Below are 21632 nucleotides of genomic sequence, written 5' to 3'. Positions count from 1 at the left end.
CCTCCTCTTCAAACAGACCTCAAGATTCACTCTTGGCATTGTCTAATGAACGGTCTACATCTCCCAAGAACATATATCCTTACGGATTTCAATGAGAGCAGACAGGATCAGTGGGAAATGCACTTCTATTCCTTTCACTTCTGTTGCTTTCTTTAAAAAACAAAAGGATACACCGAGGCTCCCCCTGGAAAATCAGTTGGCATTGAAGGAATCTCACAGACCAAAGGACCTACCTCATGTTTGAAATCCTTTCAAAATCCTTTTTTGGTATGTAAGAGTAGATATTCTGTTTATTAAATGAATATTCACAGAAAAATTACATTCCAAATTTCACCAAAATCAGGTGACATGCTTCTGGCATTGTCACCAACTCTCCCACCTATCTGAAGTTGCTTTAATGATGGCAAGTAGTTTGGGGAAATAAAATGGCAAGAGGAAACCATTTCCTTTGTTACATGTGGTTTATAAGGCAGGTAAAGAGAAGAACTTTGAACTGAGAAGCAGTAAAATAAAAAGGAAGATATTACTGTCATTCTCTCACAAACCATATTTGTAATCCCAAATACTCCAACTGTAACAGGATGATCTGATCTAAGGACTATTGTTTGTTGCAAGAGTTAAAGATGAGATTTCACCTTTGAATGCTTTTCCCTACAAAGCTACTGATTTATCACATCAATCTCACCAGTCCACTCTTTTTATACAACAGAGGTCTGTGTTAAAGGGTTGAAGGCTTTTCTGCAAACTGTCTTGCTCCTACTTCACTAACCTTTTTGTAGCCTCAAAAACTCAACATAAAATTCCTAGTCTTAAAAAGGCAGGTTTTTTTCTGTTATTTTAAAAAATCCAGAGTAAAATGTTACCTTCAGGTATACAGCTTACGGGGTTTCTATCAATTGCCAATGGAGAAGGAATTAGTTTTGTAGCTATTGTACAGTCACTTCATAAGCATTCATTCCCATACACAAGACTGAGGTCAGCATTTGGACCTTCTTGCTCATTTTGAGAATTCTTTTTCAAAAAGGTTTTCTTTGTTTAAGATCCCACAAACAAAACCTGTTTATGGAAAAAGAGAGATATTTTGAATACTAAAGTCCTTTATTCAACAACACAGAAATATCACAAAAACAACTTTACTGGGCAAATTGAATGTTTTTATACAGTTTTGTACATGCCCCATAAGTGATTATTTTTTTTCATAAATACACTGTTTTCCAAAACTGTTTTTTTTCCATAATTGCACAAGCATACATACACCTTACACAAATATCTATTAGAAAATTTAATAGATAACTGCACAGTTCAGAAATAGGAGAACACTGTGAAAGGAGTACATTTCTGTGGCCCGTGTTTCTGAAAAAACCCTCCTAGTTTCCTGCAATTGTGAAAATGGAGTACTTTCTAACATAGGAGCTGTCTTTTATTCACTAAGAATACAGTAGAGCTCAGCGTGAAACTGCCAAATTTAATAAAAACAAAATCTGAAACATTTAGCTGTTACATGAGAACCCACTGTTTGATATCACTATGCATCTAACCATGATCAAAGACCCACTACTGCTTTTTGCTGAATGCATTCGACCCTGAATGGTATGTTCATTTAACTACTTTCTTTCTTCATTATTTGATTACAGATATAGCTCATTTAAAGACTTTATATTTTTTAACATTAATTGTAGGACTTACATACCAGGGGTTCTGTACAAAAGGGAGTATTTTCCCTCATAGGGAGGGTCTGTTATTAATTGACAGAATGGGAACATGTGCCTCCCTTTCAGCCTTACCATTTTTCATAAGTTTATCTGGGGTATGCCAAAAATGCTTCCATTAGGCTTAATGCTCACACCTAGAAGATGGTGAAAGTATGTTCTGCTTTTTTTTTTTTTTCTTTTTTTTTTTTCATTGTGAGAATGAAAGACATAAAGGACTACAAATTCTCATACTGGAAAATGGGTTTGGACCTTGTGAAAAGGTCCATTTACAAATTTAGTAATTAGAACTTGACAATAATCCGATTGGCAAATATGTGTATAAATGGGGAGGGGGTAGGGCTAGGGTGGAGAGAGACAGGCCAGAAAAGGGATTTCCTTCTTCAAACATCACTAATTAAAATGTTCTATGTGCACTACATCATATAAATAGTTTCAGCAAAATCTAAAAATCTGATGGTGCAAAGGAACAACATCCAAAATAAAAACCAGATGGGTAAATCAAAGAAAAATCAACTCTTATTCATTTTCAATAATTAACAGGTTTGCTTGTTTGTTTGTTTGTTATAACAATTTTGATTGACATGTAAAACACCACAATTACAATATACAGATCCATCAGTTCTTTAAAACAAAATGACAAAACAAAAAAAGAAACCACATCAAGACATGCAACATTAGGGTATTAGACAGTAAGTACATCGCTATGAATATCTTTGTACACCTAATGTAGCCTGAACTTAATTTTGTCTCTCTTCTGTAAGAGCAATCACAATTTTCCAAAAACCAAGGCAAGCTTACCAGCCAGATGTGCAAATAAGGCTTCAGTTTGTAAATCAATCAGCATTTTGGTAGCAAAAACCTTACAGAGCTTATATTGGTCTCGTGGTCAGTAACAGAGGCCCTAACCCAAAAGTCCCCAACACAAAAAAAATCCATACACGGTTGCCATACAAACAGATGTAAAGCTCATTGACTGCATGGGTATTGGATGAGTATTCAACTGAGGATCTCTTACAAACTGTAAGAGGGGCAGCATGACAGAAGCATTTTAAGTGTGACATTCAATCTCTGAAGCCGTATGTGATGTCATACAACGCAAAAACGTAGAGACGTGCATCAACCCTAAGTTGAGGACGCGGTGCAAGCCCAGCCCTCCCACGCTCCTCCAGTTACACCCAGTCACCCACGCTCGGCCTGGCCCTGCTGACACACACATGTGACCCCAGGAGGCTTCTTTCTCCTCTGCCACCCCTCCATCTTCGCTTTCTGGGCCATTCCCATAGCCACCACTCCTGAGAGTTCCCTCCCCTGCCAAAGACAGCTTCTCCCAAACCTGCACAGGTTCCACACAGCGGCGCTCCCAACCATCCCGTGTGCTTCACCAAGTGAGTGTGACCAGAGGCCAAAGGCTGACAGACTTAGCGAAAAACAGAGAAAGTGCTGAAACAATAGGAGATTTGAACATGCTGTGCATCGTTAACTGGTTATTTCCAGGTGCAGCACCTTGCCTGTGAAAATACTGGCAGTCCTATCTTGTATAAAATGATAAATCTATCAAATACATTGCACAACAGCATTGCTTACTTTGATGAGATGGCCGCAATGTGACAAACCCAAGCAATAAAAAATTATGATCAACTGATAATAAGTATCCCTAAGTCCAGTATCCTCCGTATTTTTTCCATGTGAGTTACATCCCTCCATGCGCTGCCTTTTCGAGGAGTAGACATTTCCTCTGTGCAGCTAGGGCAGGAAGAAGAACGGCGGAGCATTCTTCTGGGGGCCTAAGGGACCAGCTGTTCAGCAAAGCCGAGATCAGTGGACCAAGAAACGTGTGGGGAGAAGTGGTCTCTCTCTTAAACATTTTTTTAAAAAAGTTCATTTTTATACCGCAAATATCCAGACTCTCAAATGAACACAAGTGCAAGTGAGATCCAAACCAGTCCAACTGTCAAAACTCACTTAACTGTGAAGAGCTCCACTTGGACCAAAAATATGGCATTCCACTTTATTTACTCCATTGACTGAAAACATTACATAAGAACTCATAAGTGAAGGGTAATTAGGCTGAGTCATCATTTTTTCTAAGGTCTCATCCTCACTTTGTTTTGCATCCTAGAATAACCTTGATATAGACAACTGTTTTTCGCACATCTGCCTATGCTGGGCACTCCACCTCAGAGCACAGTGAAAAGCAAGTCAGACACCAGACAGCATTTTTGGAGAGATACCCCTCTGTAAAGCTCCTTTGGAAGCAATGCAAGTGCACAAACCACTACTCTAATATAGTGCTTGAAAGATTAATTTTAAATGTTATGTCTTCCCCTCTTATACCACCACAATGGAAGGTAATTGCTAGATGCATCACAATCTTTTCATCTTGGAAAACTTGGCATCAAGTCTCTATGGAAGGATGCATGGTAAAACAGTGCTGCTGTTGTTGTTGCTGCTAAACAACTAGCAAAATAATAGTTAAAGCTAGAATTTATTGCTCCGGATTTAACTCGCAGAACCACACTGTTGAGTACAAACCGTTAATCTCCATAGATGCTCAGACATGATTGTCTCCTTGTGTCTAAACACACAAAATACAAGCGGCTATCTGTACAGTTTACAGTACTGAAACACATATATTTGAAAATGAAGTATAGATATGTTACTTTTCAAAGATACATGACTTTATAGCAGGGGTTTACCCAAACTTTTTTTTTTTTTACAGCCACTTTAAAAATAGACAACAACTTCACTAGTATAGCTAAGTTACATCAAAGAAAGAATCAGTGTACTGAGTGTGAAGAAGCTGGCCAATTCCCCAGGCTCCCAGATTTTTGTCTTTTGCTTTTGAGGAAACCCCTATACATAAATGAAAATAGTATCTGAGTATATTCTTCAATGGTGGACTAAGCAGTTTCTTAAAACAAGACTTTAGCTTGCCATTCACTTCGGACTGCCTTGAAAATAAGATACACTACTGCTTAAAAGAACCATCGGAATGCTTCAGCGCTGGGAACAGGTGTTCTCTAAAAAAAAAGCAAGAAAACAAGTTAAGCTTTCTTTTGCGGTATTGGCATACTCGAGTTCTTCTAGTTGTTCTTTTCCTTTACATTTTAGGCATACTTTCAGTTATCTAGGAACAACATGATGCCTTACATTGCTTGATAATGAATAGAAACATCCTTTCTCCAAACACACACCATTTTAGAATCACACGCGATACATCGTACTCAGTATGTAACACACCTAACATGCTGTCTTCTCTTTAGTTAGTTAAACAAGGCAGTCATGGAAAAGTAAACATTGCTAGAAAAAAAATCTCCTGCAAAAAAAGACAGAACTTTTAGAATAACCACACACTTGTACAAAGGTCTCTGCTTGTGCCTTGGCATATTGGATGCGCAGTTAGGGCTTGGTGGGTTTGCAGGTTAGACACACACTTTGGCAGGAACCCTTCTTTTGATACAGGAATAAGGAAGGCATTAATCTGTCACTCAAGAAGTGTACTGTGTCTACAGACACCTCAGAAGTGGAGGTCAGCATTTTCAAACCTCAGGCCAGCCACCTCATTCCATGTTTAGGTTTCAATGCAGAAAGCACTTAAGCACATCCTTGACTTCAGACAGCTCATGTACTTTCTTTTGCACACATGCTGGACCTTGGTTTACATAGAAACAGTCTACTTGCAGAGATACCCTCCCTCCTTTCCCCACCTGTTGTCCCCCTGAAAATGATGCCCACATGCATTCAGGTGCCTCCATACACATTTGAGTACAAGCAGATTCCCTTCCAGCTTTAAAGTATAACATACATAGGAGACAGAGGTGCTGAGCCTCCACAGGCTGTGAGGTACTTCTCGCCCTCAATTTCCTTCGAAGTCCTAAGATAATGAAAGTGCCCTTGAACCCATACATCTAGAGCCACATGCCTCTCCTCCGGAACTAATGATGATGCACTGACCAGGGAGGTGAGAGCAAGCCCCGAGATGAGTTTATATCAGTCAGTCCCAGTGCAGAAGTACCTGTTTCATTAAGAACTCCCCACAAGTAGTAGCATCACATGCGCTGAAATTCCCCTCAAAGCAAAAATTCTGAAAATTTGCTAATAAATGAAAGAGTTCTCAGTGATTTTGCTGGTGCCATATATAAATACCATGTCTCTTTTTGAAGGAATTCTTTCATTTTTTGTTTCAGGGAGGACCTTTTAAATGTTTTCCTATTTTTTCCGTAAAAATCCATGGACCCTACAGTGTACAGTGTGCATTGTACTTGATGACAGAATATTTCTCTCTGAATTCCAGGGAACTGCTCATTAGTATGGCAAGTATTTTTTGTTGAATAATTAGCCCATTTTGTGATAGTCAGGTTCAAGCGGTACACAGCTCCTCTTTTTGTAAAGGCTGTATGAAAGGGGAGCTCTTATTGTTATGTTTATCACTAGTGCCCATGGAAATACCAGAGCTGAAAGTACTGCTGTGTCACCAGAATTCTGACCTGCGGTCAATTCAATACTCGCTCCCCCTCTGAAAATGTTAGGCTTTAATAAATCATCTGAAAATTAACTTCTAGAGACAATGAGCTGGTTTGTTGAATGCAGTCACCCTGAGCAGTCTGAGTTTTCTTTGTGTCAGTTGTCCAAAAGTAGGCATTGCTCATATCCATCTTTCCCAGTCCCTGTTCCGCCCTGTTACATGTGTCTTAGCATGAGCGCAAGTGGTAAAAAAGCACAGCAACCCTCCTCCCAAGGTATGCCGAGGAGAACTAGTGCAATTGCTAGACCATCCTCACCGGTCTGTGTGGGCTGTAAGATGGCTGCTGAGAGCGAGGTATACAGATTTATAATTTATAAAGAGGTTGACTGCAGAAGAGGCTGGAGTTTGGAATGACAGGAAACAAACACACGACTAAACTGACCTCAAAAGAACACCCAAACATACAAATGTATTAAACAATAGATTGTCTTCACCTGAAAACTAAAAGTAATACTCCACTGTGGGTCCATCTGCCTAAACACAAAACCACAGCTAGACAGAGATTTAAAGACATAGTGACTGAGATGGCCTTTATTTATTTTCTTGCAGCATCAGGTTGAGTTACTGTCAGACGTTGTCATATCAGCTGGAAGTAAAGGTGCAATGTCTGATTAAAAGGTCATTCAGACCTTTAAATACAAGGAATAATATTTCTGAAGGGCAAAGCTGTGGTTTAATATGTGTGCTTTTGAAAAACTACGAGATAAGGAATTCTGCATCTGCGTACCAAGTTCTAACTGAAGATATACATTTACAATTAAATATCCATTGCACTAACACCTGATTTGGGAATGAATTGTTAATCCACGCTTAAACAAAAAAGAAAGCTTTTAAAATTGAATAGGTGGATCGAGCTAAATCTAAACCAATTTATACAATGAAATACATAGATTTTACCATTCTAAGAATCAAGGTTATTTCCAGACAGAAAGACCCTTCAGCCCATTTAGTGGTTCAGCACACCAATGTACAAGCTTAAGTGCAATGACCATCTACTGCCTAGCTGTATAAATCCGGGAGTCCCAGCTGGGGAATCAAACTCTCGGCAAGATTACAGTGCGTTTCTGGATCTCTGTGCTGCTGGCGGGGAATCATTATCCTGAGTGACAGGAAAGACAGATTCCCCTGGAAGCCTGGGGAGGGGTGGCAAGGAGCAGAACCAGAGCTGATCAGCGTGGTTTTCCTGTAAAAGCCTTCACTGCTCGTGCTGGTGCAAATGCTGACAAACAGCAGGCTCGCTCCCAGGAGGATTCTCAGAAACCCGCAGCCCCGGCTTCTCCAAGCAGGTAATGCCATAAAGCGTGGTGCTTGAGAGAATTTATCCCTGCACAAATCTGGTACGAAATGACCTCCACGCTTTCAAACTCTCTATTCTGTTCCCTCCTTGCCAGTTTTCACTGCAAAAGGAGTAGCTCAAACATTTGAAAATTTAATTGTTGCCTTAAAAAATCAGTTTCACATAGGGAACCAAGCGCACTACATTTTTGGAGGAGGAGGTAAAAGAGGCAACTGAAACCAACAGAAGAGTGAAAATCCCTTCAATTAAGCATAATGGAAAAATGATACCTACGTATCCATCCTGGTTGCCCCACGTAGAAATGTAAAAGCAGACCCTTGCTACATGTGTGCGCGCGCACACACTGCCAACACATGAAAACCGCACGCTGGCAGGTGCTGTAAATTCCTCACCAGAGACTCTGTTTCGACAGCTGAGCTCTGCATTTTCACAGCAAAAGCATTCATTGAAGAATGATGCCTCCCACAGCCCCCCGGGGTGACCGACCAACTGATGGAGCAAGGCGTGGGCTGCCAGACAGCAGGCTCTGCTCATGCAAGGCCCACCTGCTTGCCCAGCCCAGGCCCATCCCTTGGCAAGCTCATGCCTACAAAACCTGCTGGAGATGCCTCTCTCCTTGTCAATCTGAGTCTCACAGCTCGCAGCCACCTGAAAGATTTGGTATGGAGATCAGGAAAGTCAGCCGCTCCAGCTTGGGATGCTGTTGCTTGGGGTGCCACCCAAATTCACAGCTGCATAACCAAGACTCACTGTAAGTCATCTGTATTATTATTTTCTGCAAGGCTAGGGAATTGCTTGGGTTGAGGTGAACCACATTCAGAAATAAAATAGAATAATAAAATATATCAGAGCGCTACATGATTATGACCTAATACTTTACCGATGTTAAAAGATGTTGCATTATGTAAGAATCTTTTGATGTTTGATCCATGAGCAAAAATCCTGTTCTCATTGAAGCAAACTCACACGTTGTCTACAGCAAATTATTGGCCAGATGCAGCATTCCTCATTCATTTTGAGGAGTCCTGGCTGAAACGATCCAGCTCAACAGAGGCCCTTTGGGAAGTATATTGCAGCTGAGGTGCATTCAGCAAGATCTGGGCTACCTGTCAGTCTGTACAATGACCTATACAACCACAGGAATATTTAGCAGTGAAGCAACTTTGTCCTTAATGATTCTCAAACTCGCATGGCAAGGCAAATGAAACCAGTGGATTTCCCAAAGCAGCTGGACTGGTGCTGACCACATAGGGAAAAACGAAGTCTGCACAGAACCCTGCATGAGCTTCTCACCCTGGAGAACAATCCTTTCTTGAAATGCCTCCTACAAAAGGAGCAGTTTGACACTTAGGCCAGTGGATGTATAGCATGAAATTTGGCCCACTAAGTTATATACAAATACATGTGTGTATGTATATCTCAATATACACATGTATGTACATATATAGATACATGATCAGAGATAAAGAAATATGGTGCTCCATGGCAACCAAAAAGTTCTCTGGAAAGTCACAGACCTTGCACGAAATGCAATTTGGATCAGTCGGTAACCCAGCACAGCAAACACTGACCACCACTGGCCATAAACCAGTGACCATATGCTTTTCTTACACCGTGGCGAATGTGGGCTACAGACCTAATCAGGCCCACAAAACTCACACAACTGCCAGAGAGAAAGAAAACTGGCCTTTGCTCCACGTCACGCCTTGTATTTCCAGTGCTGCAAGCTATTTCAGGTGTCAGCTTGACCGTGCTGGAAATTATGTCAAATATACACACAGTGTTGCTCTGACATAAACAGCGCAGGATCTGGTGCAAATCCATCCCCAATTTCCCTCTCTGGAAAGACCCTTCCCCAGCCAAGTGCTGGGCTGCAGGGCTCACATGGCCATACAGACCCAGACTCACGGATGGAACGGGGCTGTGCGTCTCACTGAGACGTGTCAGCACCCAAAGGAGCAACGCAATCTCCTGACCTGCAGAGCAACACCATCTCCTGACCTGCAGAGCAACGACATCGCCTGACCCACGGAGCAACATCATCTCCTGATCTGCAAAGCAACACCATCTCCTGACCCACGGCGCAACACCATCTCCTGACCGGCAGGCAGGAGCCCTCCCTGCCTGGCAGAGGCAGCCCGCCGGCTGGCAGGTGAAGGATGCCTGTCACCTCTCCCGCGCCAGCCTGCTCTGCTACCAGTGAATGTGGTCTGGACAGCATCTCCCCTCCTTACTTGCCTAAATAACTGAGCCACCCTGAGAGGAAAGCAGCCTTTGAAAGTATCTATGGCCCACTTTGTTCCGCTCATAAATATACATTACCTACAGCAATGACTTTGGGGAAAACCTCCTGATGATCAGATTCAGCTCATACAGAGTCTCCCTGAATGTTTCTCTTCAGGAAAGGAGGCTTGGGGGCAAGAATCTGGTGTGTGAATGACATCTCCTGGAAATACGGAAGGAAGAAAAAGGCAGAGCCCAGTGCAGGGCACGTTTCTCCCAGCCACTCCGCTCCCTGTCCCAGAGATACGATGAGAGTCCCACCGCATCGGCACCGAGTGGGCCGGCTGTGGCTCCCGCACACGTCGCAGGTGGCTTCGGCACACGTGCATGCCAGCTGGCACCGGAGAGCTCCATGTGGGAACAGCCCGCGCCTCAAACTCCTGGCGTCCTCCCACCCAGCCGCAGACCCACAGGAGGGACACGCCAGCTCTGGACGAGGTGTGAAACAGTCCACGAAGCTGCTGCTCCCCACAGCTGCCAAAATCCCTGGCTGCCCACCGACGCTGCGCTCCTGCTCACTGTACGTGTTATCAGGCGGTAACAGATGTCCTCTAATAACAAGCTTATTATTGGACTTAGCAGATAAAAAGGGACACGTATGCCAGGTCAGAAGCTTGGTGGTGAGTTTGCTTCCATAGCCCACCTTAAAATATCTCTCCCCATACCTGAGCTACAGGCCTGTCTCCCTTCATACCAAGGATGAGATTGAACATTTATTTTAAAAGTCAGCTTTATTTGCTCCAAGAGGACATGCATCTGCATGCTGGCAGTTATTTTTCCACTTGCGCTGCATATCTCTCAGGCCGTATTTGAGACAAACCAGATTTAGAACATACCAGATTAGGAAACTCATTTGACTTTCACTGCCGCCAGCTCCACCAACTGAAAAGTAAATCTTCACCATGGGACACTGCAAATAGAAATTTTTTTAATGTACTCCTAAGTTGGGGTCATGCTTTGAAAACCCAGATCCTGTTGAATAGCTCACTCACTGGTAACCTCAGGAGATTTCAGTGGAGCTACCTGGGGAATAAACTATTTGTGCCACAGTCATGGAAACCTGCCACTGTAGGGCCAGATCCTGTCACTCGGACTTGACTGACTGCAGGCAGCAGTTCCCCAACTCAATCAATAGGATTAGTCTGAGGAGTAATGTGTTTCTCCATAGGAGAAAGAACAAGCAAATGTGTCCCTCCTTTACATTCAGTACACACCATTTTATAATTTTTTTTTTTTCCCAGTTTATATATGAGATTAAATTTGGGGAATGGGTAAACAATTTCACTTTTTTGATCTGAAAAAAATGCATAACACCATTGGGGAAAACAGATGGCAAATACAGATCAGAAATCATAAGGAATCCAGACTAACGCTGTCGAAGAAAAACAGCTCAGTCCCAGGAACTGTTAGTGACAGAGCCCCCCTCCATGCCAGTGAGCACCTACAGTTAAGAGCAGCCACACTAGCTTTCAGCGGTGTGGCTCACACGCTCCACCAGCAGCCTTGAAATCCCCAGGGGCAGCTTGAGCCGCTACACATTGCTTGCACCCAGGCAGGCTGGCAGGCACAAGCATCGCCCCAGGATGCAGAGAGCCCTGGAAAGGAGCACATCTCCTCTCTCCCTTCCCTGCCCGGCTGGGAGTAATTGGCTGCAGTCACCTTCCAGCACACTCCCTCCCTTGTGCCAGCGCAGCTCTTTTGGCCAGCAAGCCGAGGGACAGAGCCAAGTCTCCACCTCTGCTGTCCCACTGGCTCCCGAGGGGAGCAGCCAGCTTGGCCGCCGGCTTCCCCGTGCCTGGCACCCCGCGCGTGAGGCTGGCAGCACTGGACAACCCGGGGTCGGGAACTCCTCCTGCCATCTGCTACCCTGCAGCCGTGTTCCAGCTGGCTGCGCTCTGGCCTCAGACGGGGGCTCCTAAAGGCTTTCTGGCAAAGGCAGAAGCAAAGACATCAGAGGTTTGGGTTTTCAGGTTAGGGGTCTCTCATATCTCACTGCCAAAGGGATTCACGTTTCTTCCCCTGTATCTATATCCCTCTCGAGCAGTTCTTGCAGTTCCGTCGTTTTTTGCAGCTGTTCCTGTACCTGAGGATGGAGCTGCTAAACCCACTAGAGTGCATATTCAGTGTATGTGACTATTTGGGGTTTTTTTTATTTATTATTTGCATTCTGGCGGCATTTGAAGGCCTCAGGCAGGATGAGGGATTGTTTCTGTTGGTTCTGCCTGCCCGGTGCCTCAACCAGTAGGTCTGGCCTGTCTCCTGCTTTTTCAGGGATGGGGAAGGGATTGTACAAGCTCTAACACAGTGTTACTTTAGAGCCAAGACTGATGCTAAGCAGGTCAGAAAAGCTGTCACTCAGTGCTCCCATACTGACTGTGGGAATTAGTATCAAATAGCCAAACATTTTATTAGCATAAAGCAGAAACCTTTTTTACTGAGAAAAGTTTTATAGAGAAATTCTTGGATACAGGTTTGTTACCACCACACAGCATAAAAACCAAGACCCTACAATGCAAAAGACACTAAAAATGAAATATCCACCCCGCTGCTCAGCTTCTGCTTTCACCTAGGACCCGCCTGGTGACTTCTGCTGACTCTCCTCTGTCAAACATTATCAACTAGAAGCGTGCCTGCCTTCTGCAATGGATGCACCACGTGCATACATCTCCCCCTCTCTCACACACACACTGCCATTCACCTCCCTAATCAAATCCCTGTGAAGACCATCCATCAGTCCCTATCATTTATCCTTCCCACACACACAAGCTCACAAAACCAAATTATTCTTGTTAACATTCATTCCATTAATGAGAAATCCCTGCTGGTTCATCATCTAGTGGTACAAGTCTTTGCACTCACAGGCTGACATCTCTATCAGCCTCCAAACTGCTGCTCTGGGGTACAGCAATCTCCTATGGACTGCTCTCCAAGCCGAAGGGAGGCTTGTTTCTCAGGACCAAACCTAAATTTAAATCCTTTTCCCTTAGAGCTGCTGGTGCTTCAGCATCTTTTTCTCCTGCATGGAACCTAAAATCAGCTATGATGCCTCATTGGTTAGCTAACTGCTTCTGTCCTTTGGGATTTTTCATACACCGTTGATAAAAGAGCCAGTGAAAAATATATCCGTTAAATGCTTGGCCTCTGCTTGCTTGTTTCTTTTTCTGCAAAACTTGGAAAAAAAAAAAATCACTCAAATGCAGTACTCAGTCAGTTACCTGGGTTAAGGGAGTATGTTCAGCTGGTGCCTAAGACTCATCACAGGTGTGAGCTTGGCTCTCTCCCAGCCAGTGAGCACCACGTATCGTCCAATTAGATGCAGGGAGGGGAGCAGCAATGCAAACTCTTATACAGCAGGTCACCACAATTCCTAACCGGAGGGGAAAACATTAAAAGATTGTAAATGGCTCTGAACCCCGTTCATTCCTGAGTATGTCTTCTGAAATTTTCAAGGATGATAATTAAGACCCATCTCAGTGATTATTTTCATGACACTGCCACCTCCACTGGACTTTGACCTCCAATTTATTTTACATCAGCTTCCAAGCAAGCAGCCAACTGTGATCTTTGCCTCCCAGAGCCTAGATGAACTGATGATTTAGAGGGAATGGGTTTTACATCATTACTAAGCTTGTGCCATCGAGTCTTCTCCCACCCACACCCTGGTGGGTATTCTATTCAAACCCACAACCCTTCAAAATAAATTTTCTCCTCTTCTGCTCACTCTAAAACCAATGGCCTTTGACTGACATGACTCACTTTGGAGATCACATATTTGACAACATCTACTCCCTGCCTCTCCTTTCCCATTTCTGGCCTCTTTAACTGCACCACGATAATCACGCTCTGTCCTCCTAGTACCTTCTACACAGATGGCTAGAGCTCTTCAGCTCTCTTCCAAGGTCAGTGCACCACCTCTTCATCCCCACCCAGCAGTTAGGATGTGTAGAAGGATGGATGTTACTGAACCGCAGTCGGTTTAGGGTATTTATTTTGTGATGATGGAGCAAATTCCTTGTGTTAACACAGTGCAGACTGATGTGCTGTCAGCATGTTCTAGCTTCCCTAGGACACAGAATACACACCACAGAGAAACCTCTAAGTCCAAGCAGTCCTTGTGCAAAAATCATCATTTTCAGCCTGTCATTTGCCAGAATCCCCTCCCTCTTTCACATTTGTCAATCTGTTTGTACATACTCCTTTATCATTTCCTTAGCTCTCAGACAACTTGTTCGGATCATGTGACTTCTCCCATACCATGTGCTCACCCCGGTACCCATATTTTCTCCATAAATTCTAGTCAATTTAAAAAATGAATTAAAGAAACTAGATTTCCCTATCAACAAGAGCATGTCAAAAGCCTTGCTCACCCTCATCAAGGTCCCCTTCTGCTGTATCGGGTCTTGGCCTTCCCCCAGAGAAGTGCTAGGATGATGGTTACTGGTGAGCTCTTCAAGTGCCTTACCTGAATTACTAATAGCAAATCTCTTGCTCACAGCAGCAGATATATTCCATGCTCTTTGGACCAGGGGAGACCTCACCACCATTTTCAGCACTACTGCTGTACCCCTGCTTTCAGCAAATCACGTCCAGTGCTCGGTTGGTCTGCCCCATGGTAACTGACTCCTACGGAGGAGCAGGCACCCTCTCACCAAGGCTTTGCACGTTATAACCAACCCTCCACCACTTTTGTGTCCTTCTCTGAGTGCTCTGCAGCTCCTCTTTCCTCTTCCTCTGTCCTCACCTTAAGTGATATCCATCCTGAACTCTCTAGGATTTCCCATAATTTTCTAGTGTTAATGTTACATTCCTCCCTCCACCCAAATTCTAATACTGCTTCTCTGCTTCCTAACAGCTGTACAAATAACTCCTAGTCAACTGAAGTCTGATACCAGTTAACGGTGTTCCTACATAGAAATACAACAGACACATCAGCCACAGCAGTCTGGAATTGAAAGGAACACTGTCCTGAGACAGGAAAGGTGCAAAGTTTTAAAATGTCCAACACTTCAGAGACTGAGATAAAAGAAAATACTGGGTAGAGCAGGGAAAAGAACAAAACCCTATGGTGAGTAAGGGAAAGGCATTTGATGAACTTGCTGCCCGCCAAGAGTGCACTATCCAGCATGATCCAGGACGCCTTTATTCCTTTTACCTTCCCATATCTCACTTGGCACTGGAGTGTCTGATTAAATAGGAAGGAACTCTGGAAACACCACAAAGAAAATTCAACAGGCTTCATGCATACCTGGCTAGGGATTTTTATAGTCTTAATTAAGAGGATGCCTAGGAGTTCCAGGGAGGAGAAAATATTTCCCATAATGTCTGAGAGCAGAAGTTAACAAGCCTGCTGGGATCATTTTAGCCCCTTCAGAGCTAAGGCTTCAACATTATTAAATGGCTGTCGCATCTGAAGTATGGTGCAACATAACTCGACACACGAGAGAAAGTGCAGGATGCTGAAATGGGGGATGATTTTACATTACGTCGCAGAGTAATTCAATTTCAGGACAGGTGTTTGCATGTGACTGAACAAGATACGACTGTGGAAAACAATAAAGGTACCCAAAAGAAAAGAGAAGACACACACATCAGGCTGGGCTCCCAAATAGCAAAAAAGTCTCAAACAAAACTACATGCTTCAAGACTTTCTGGTTCAGCATGATTATCCAAAGTAGATGAGTTGTCAAAAAATACAGATGCTACAGAAGGAGGGAAACACTTTCTTCGGATGGTGGTACTCCTCAGAAGACACAGTACCTGCTGGCAATTTTTAAGCACATAGCCAGTGACTCAGTAATTGTTAGCAACCAAGGCCAAGTCCCAGGGACTTTCTTACAGTGACACAAGTTACTTTCTTATTGCTCCTAATGCACTTGAGTACATCCAAAAAGCTTATCTTAAAGCCTTTCCCTACACCATCAGCAGCTGCCTCCCATTGCAACCAGAGATTGAAAGGATTATGCTGTATTTGATGAGACTTTAAGGTGTACGTTCCAGGTTTGCCTGCTTAGAAATATTTCACCAAGCCTAACCCTTAAAATACATGCATGTTAAGAGTTGGAAGACTACTAGTTTTCTTTTTACAGATACAAATTTTTAGGATATTTGGAAAGGACCTGTTCTCAGCCATTGCTATGCATCAATGCAAGACACACTATACAGAATATCTAACTTCCTAGACCACATTTCTTTTAAAACCAAACCACAGTACCACGATGTTGCTCTTCAAAAGGGATCACTTTATGACATCCTAATTCATTCTCCAAGCGATCAAGGTCTTCCCTGACTTCAGTAAAGGTGTTAGGTGTCCACCTACCAAACAGAATTGTGTGGAAAGTGGCTCCACAAAAATGTAATATGAACATACATGACCAGGCAGACAAAACCCACGACTCTTACTTACTGTTACCCACCCTGAATTAGCAGCATATGACATGACGTATTTACCAGGTCAAACAAGTCTCCCTATATGAATAATGCATGATGTGTATAGCCCACAACATTTTGTACAAACAGAATTGGCAAGATTTTCCAAAAGTGCTGTAGCTGGCCTTGGAGTCCAAGTCACGATGGTTCTATGCACCTCTAACTGAAATATGTGGTCCAAAGTGACACAGACAATTTGGAAGGAAAAGGAAAAAAGTACTTATTATGATAATTACTGCTCTAAAAAAAAAGCTGACTTCATTCGTCATCTTTTGCACACCACGTGCAACTTGTCCAGCCTAAACAATACACAGACATTTTGTTATGTCGGCTTAAAAAACCAGACTAAATGATCAGTGATGACACTGAAATCCAAAGTGCGGCGGAGAATCCTGATGCTCCAACTGTATAACCTATATTAATACTTAGAAAAATGTGCAAAGAACTATTCAGTGCAATCAAAATGCGAAACCACCAGAACCAGTTAACCTCTCTTACCATACGGACAATTTCACTGGCAAACAATCATAGTTCAATGATTTAAAGCAAGCAATTTCCAATCTAAGTAGAAAGCAGTGTTTGTATGAAAGAGGCTGTTAAGCCCTTGACTGGCCTTCAATTTTGCTGAATTCCTTGAAATTCTGTTCAGTACCAAATCCCACCGCTAAGAGATTTCCTTGGGCAGGAGAAACTTCATTTTTGCCCCCCTTTAATAAACTACACTGTATCAAACAGCAGTTTATATAATGTAAATGCTAAATTGAGCACTAATATCATGGGGTTTGGGTGCTTTCTTTGATAAGTATCATGTGAGGAAAGGGAAAAAACAACACATGAAACAGTAAAAGAGATGACATCCAGTTCCATTTCAGAGGCTACACCTTGCGCTCAGTAATTTGCCAGAACAGTAAGGAGACCAAAAGCTCGACTCCGTTGGGCTCTCAACATCTTCTTCAACCCCATGTCTCCCACCGACCACATTGCATTCCCGCCTTGCAAGCTGTGACCCTAATGCAGAAGGTCAAATAGCTTCAATGAGATCTCCGAGTGGCGCTGGTGAGCAAGGACGCCTGCAGCTGCTCTGGTCTCTGCGGGAGGTGGCAGTAGGAGAACCGGTGTTGTCCCCGAGAACCTCCAGAGGTCAAAAGAAAAATTCATTGCTGAACGTATGTTTATCCCAGACACATAAAATCTGGACAAAAGTGACAAAAAAACATTGCAAAACGCTCCACAAAGATTAAATCTGGCCCTGCCAACACGGTCACCACAGGATCATGTGCCACGTTGGAAGACCCGAGCGAGAACGCTGCGGCCACCTGGCGAAGGCCCTCCTGTGGTGCCAGCTGTCAGCTCCAGCGCCCGACACACTCCCTGCAGGCTCGGGCTTGGGAACAGAAAAACAAGAACACCCTGACAGAGCACAACAGGCATGCACAAGGAGGAAAGAGGAAAAAAACAGCAATCAAGGCCCCTCAAGGCTTTACAGCCACCAGCCAACATGAATTGTGCTTGGGACAGACTGCGGTTCTTGCTCCAGCTGTAAACACCTAGGGACAGGGGCTGATTTTTTATCCCTCTTGCACGGTTTTTAACACATGGGGAGCCTCAGCCAGATCGAGGGCTACGAGGCAGCGACAGGGAGGTGGAAAACACTGCCATACAGCAACATGGCAATGCAGACTACAAGGTGGTCTTTCTTTCCACCTTCCAGTGAGCCCCTTGGCTCATGTTTGCTGCCTGCTCCTTATCAAGCTTTTCAGTTCCCCCTCACACTACTCAATTCCATCGTGCCGTCGCTTAACTTATGCATGTAATTTAAAGCGAGATAGACGGCAGGGAAATTGCTTCCTCTGAGGCCCATACTAATTGACCCCTATCCACAGAGCTCAGCAGTCTTCCCTTAACAGTGCTCACACGCGCTACCACAACACGAAGTGCAAGTTCGGAGGTTGCCAGCACAGCCTCCCTCCCCCGTGGCAATGCCATATGGTGTTAAGATTTTCAGGATCAGATGCTGTTCCTGCTGAAATCAATCATCGCAACCCTATCCCCGGCGAAGGCCATCTCAAACTCCTGCTGGCTTGAAATGCAACTCAGCGAGGTGCCTCGGTTTTGGATGCTGGTATTTACTATTTCAGGTCAGTATGCAAACGTTTACTTTAACAGTGCACATATCAATTAGCGCGGCTGTTAGGAATAAAACAAGTGGCACCAGCTATGACGACAGTAAGCCCAAACAGCAGGTATTTCACATTTGGGCCGAACCCTTCAGACCCTGCCAACCCTCTGCCTGACTTTGCTGCCACGCTAATGAAAACGAGGAGCAGGGCAACCGAGACTCATACGCTGAATCGGGATGGTTTACTTCAAAGAAAGGGGGATGTAAAGCAACGTCAGGCTCCTAATCTTCATAACCTGCAGCAGAAGTTACAGACGCGTATACCAATCAGAGGAAAATAAGTAGTCTCTATGGGTAAATAAAGATTATGTCTCTTTAAACCGACTGTAAATCTGAATGAACACAGAATATACATACACAAGTAGGCAGCGTGCAACATGACGTCAATCTTATTTTTATAGATTTATTATTACCATACATAAAATTTCCTAGTAATAATAACATTCTATGAAAAATACTAGAGCGTTGGGACACTTTTGAGGTGAAAACAGTACAAGAAAAATAGGAAAAAATAATGCAAGTGTTTAAAAAAAAATGCTGGGAGGGTAGCAGTCCATTAAAAATGCAAGGGTCAGGGACTGGAAAGCATTCATGTGAATCTGTCTTCAACTCCGTGTACTAACCTTGAGAGTTATATCCTATGCATTCATTGCACCAGCAGAAGAAGAGATTTAAAGGAAACAGAGAGAAATGGTTTCCGTGGGATCAGCCAGTTTACTGTTTATTGTTATTATTCTCATTTTTCGTTTATTTCATTTTTAAACACAGTTCCGCCCCCTGCCTTCAATCATCTCCGCAACTTGCAGCCACTGTTGAGCACAATCCGCAAATCTTACAAGCGTGTAGTGGAACGTGAGCCCCTCGATCCTCGTCGCGCTTCCTTGGGATCGTGCCTACCAAGGTGATGGGGGATCACCCACGTCGAGCTGGTGCTTTCCTGCAAGCGCAGGCCGGAGGCACCCCCGAAGTTCGCCCTGCGGGGAGGCTGCCCTTGCCCGCCCTCCCGCAGCCACCACTGCTGCTGCAGTGCCCTCATGTAGGCCCTGTCACTCTCCAACACCCTTCCAGCTGGTGGCCTCGCTGCCAAAGCGCCGCCGCTGCACACGTGCTTTAGGCAGCCCCGCTGTCACTCTTTATTAAAAAAAAAAAAAAAAAAAAAAAAAGACGACATAAGGAAAAAAAAACATGTAAGAAAGTTCTTCAGCTTGGGGACTCTTCCTCTCCTACTGACAAACCACTTCTCTGTAAAGAAATTAGCCACATCCCGTGACAAAACTTTGTGATGGGCCACGACCTGCAGAGAAGTGATACCTTACTGACATCCCCCCATCTGGAAAGAGAAACCTGTTCCCTTGGAGTCACCATATAGCGGCAGAGGAGCTTTTGTGTTTACGGACCTGATGGAGCACAAACAGGAGAGACCGAGCGGGGGAGAGAGGGAGTGAAGAAAAGGAGTGAAGGCAGGTGGTTATGAGAGTACACAAGTGGCTAATAAAACCACAGTTTTTACTAGTCACAGTGGTTAAACAATTTTAACGGGAGGCATTCTCATAACATGCCTGAGCAGTTTTTAAGGCTGTCGAGCACCTCTGTCAGGAGCGAGGAAGTTCTGGAAATGTGCTCAGAGATACACACAAACCCATAGGAAGATCTGATAATGTACAAATTCGTTTCTTCCAGAGATAGCTCACTTTCTGCACAAATCGATAAGCCATCAGAACCTATCATTTATCACAAACATTAAATCCCAGCAGCATCTTGGTTTGCAAGCCTAATGAGGGAACCTGGTACACAAAGGCCCCTGGTGCTGGGGGGATTCTCCACGTTCAGAGAGAAGTCTCTTTTAGGCTGTACTCAGCATTTTAATCCATCATTAACAGACCGGGGCATTAAGCATCATCTCTGCGACTTGCTACAAAACCAACAAAGGCATGTTATTGAGAAAAACGAGTTGAAAACCCCATCTAGTTTCTCGCACCAGGGAAGTACATCCTGGTTTTTGCATTAGTGGTGCTGGGTCACCATACATTCCCAAAAAAAGAGGTGAGAGGATGCGGTGCTATAAATCAAACTTTCAGCAAGGACAGCTCACTCTTGCGAGGAGGAATTAATGAGTTGGTTTGATGAGGCTGGTTAGGAAAGAGTTAATGGTATCAGCCAATGTCAGCTAAACCCCCAAATGTTGCTTTTGTCCCATGGCAGTGTCAATCCCAACGCCCTGATCTCCATTTATTTAACACGGATCAAATTAATGGGCTCTTGGTGCTGCTTTTTTCCCTGGAATCCCTCATCCCACCTTCTTGGAGAGAACTCCCGCAAGCAACATAAGGGAACAAACCGCTCTGCACACACGCGCACGCACGCACGCACACAGAGGGGAAGTTGCAATTTCTGTGACTACACTTAGTTGCTAATTTCTGTGACTACAAACCTCGATGTCACCCAGTACACGCTACTCCTCTGTACTAAATCCATCATCCTCGACACCTTCAGACGCATCCGATCTGCGTGTCTAACCAGCAACACTATAATTTTAATAATGACAAGGGATTAAGCATGATGACTAGTCCTTCCTCTCGCTTGTTTCCTTCGCCTAGTGATACCAACCAATTGCCGTTTTCCTCCCAGTTGTGTATTTTGGCTCCCATTGTCTGTCCTACCCAAGACATTAACCGAAATGTCTGCGACATGAGACCTGCCTGTCTCTCGCACGTCTAGCGAACCTGAAAACCTGTCTTTGGGAAATGCAATACGTTGTCAGTTCTGAGGGCACATCGTAAAAATAACCGTACGTACAGGTCAGTCAGAAATCTGTCATACCTGTGCTATTTTTCCATCGTGTTTTATACACCATGAGCAGGTTATTTCGTAAGAGATATTGCCAAAGAGATTACTCGGGCACGTTTCACCGGCTGCCGGGCTCTACGGCCAGTCGTCTGTCTTGGACAAACTGCCGCCGGCCAACCTGGAGGCGAACTCGCCATCACTTTCCCCTGCACTTCCGACGGCGGGAGCCGGGCGCTCGAGCTCACACCTCCCCTTCCCCACCTCCCCTTCCCTGCGAACCGCCCCGGGTCGTCACGATCGCCATGGAAAAACAAAACAAAACAAAACGAAAAAAACAAAAGGAGAGGAAGAAACCAGAGACAGCCAGCAGTCTTATAGGAACGGCACGGCAGGTAAACCAGGCGAGCAGCGTCCCGCACCGGC

The 21632-nt window shown here is 44.1% G+C and overlaps 1 long non-coding RNA gene across 3 annotated transcripts; it reads right to left on the bottom strand.

The window, feature by feature from the left end:
• Positions 1 to 1872: 1872 nt before the first annotated feature.
• Positions 1873 to 21626, bottom strand: LOC113479452. 3 transcript variants are annotated; one of them, XR_003398263.1, is made up of 2 exons: positions 9443 to 21626; positions 1873 to 4732 (listed from the first exon to the last, which is right to left on the bottom strand). It is a non-coding gene; the product is annotated as an uncharacterized LOC113479452 (long non-coding RNA). The 3 variants fall into 3 exon arrangements; XR_003398264.1 differs by having other exon boundaries at positions 9857 to 21626; XR_003398265.1 differs by having other exon boundaries at positions 9861 to 21626.
• Between the last annotated feature and the right edge of the window lie 6 nt (positions 21627 to 21632).

The sequence above is a fragment of the Athene cunicularia genome (assembly GCF_003259725.1).
Source record: "Athene cunicularia isolate RWA chromosome 4 unlocalized genomic scaffold, athCun1 chr4_part2, whole genome shotgun sequence".
In the NCBI taxonomy this organism is placed as follows: domain Eukaryota; kingdom Metazoa; phylum Chordata; class Aves; order Strigiformes; family Strigidae; genus Athene; species Athene cunicularia.
The sequence above is the reverse complement of the archived record's forward strand: the minus strand, read 5'-3'. Positions and strand labels throughout refer to the sequence as shown.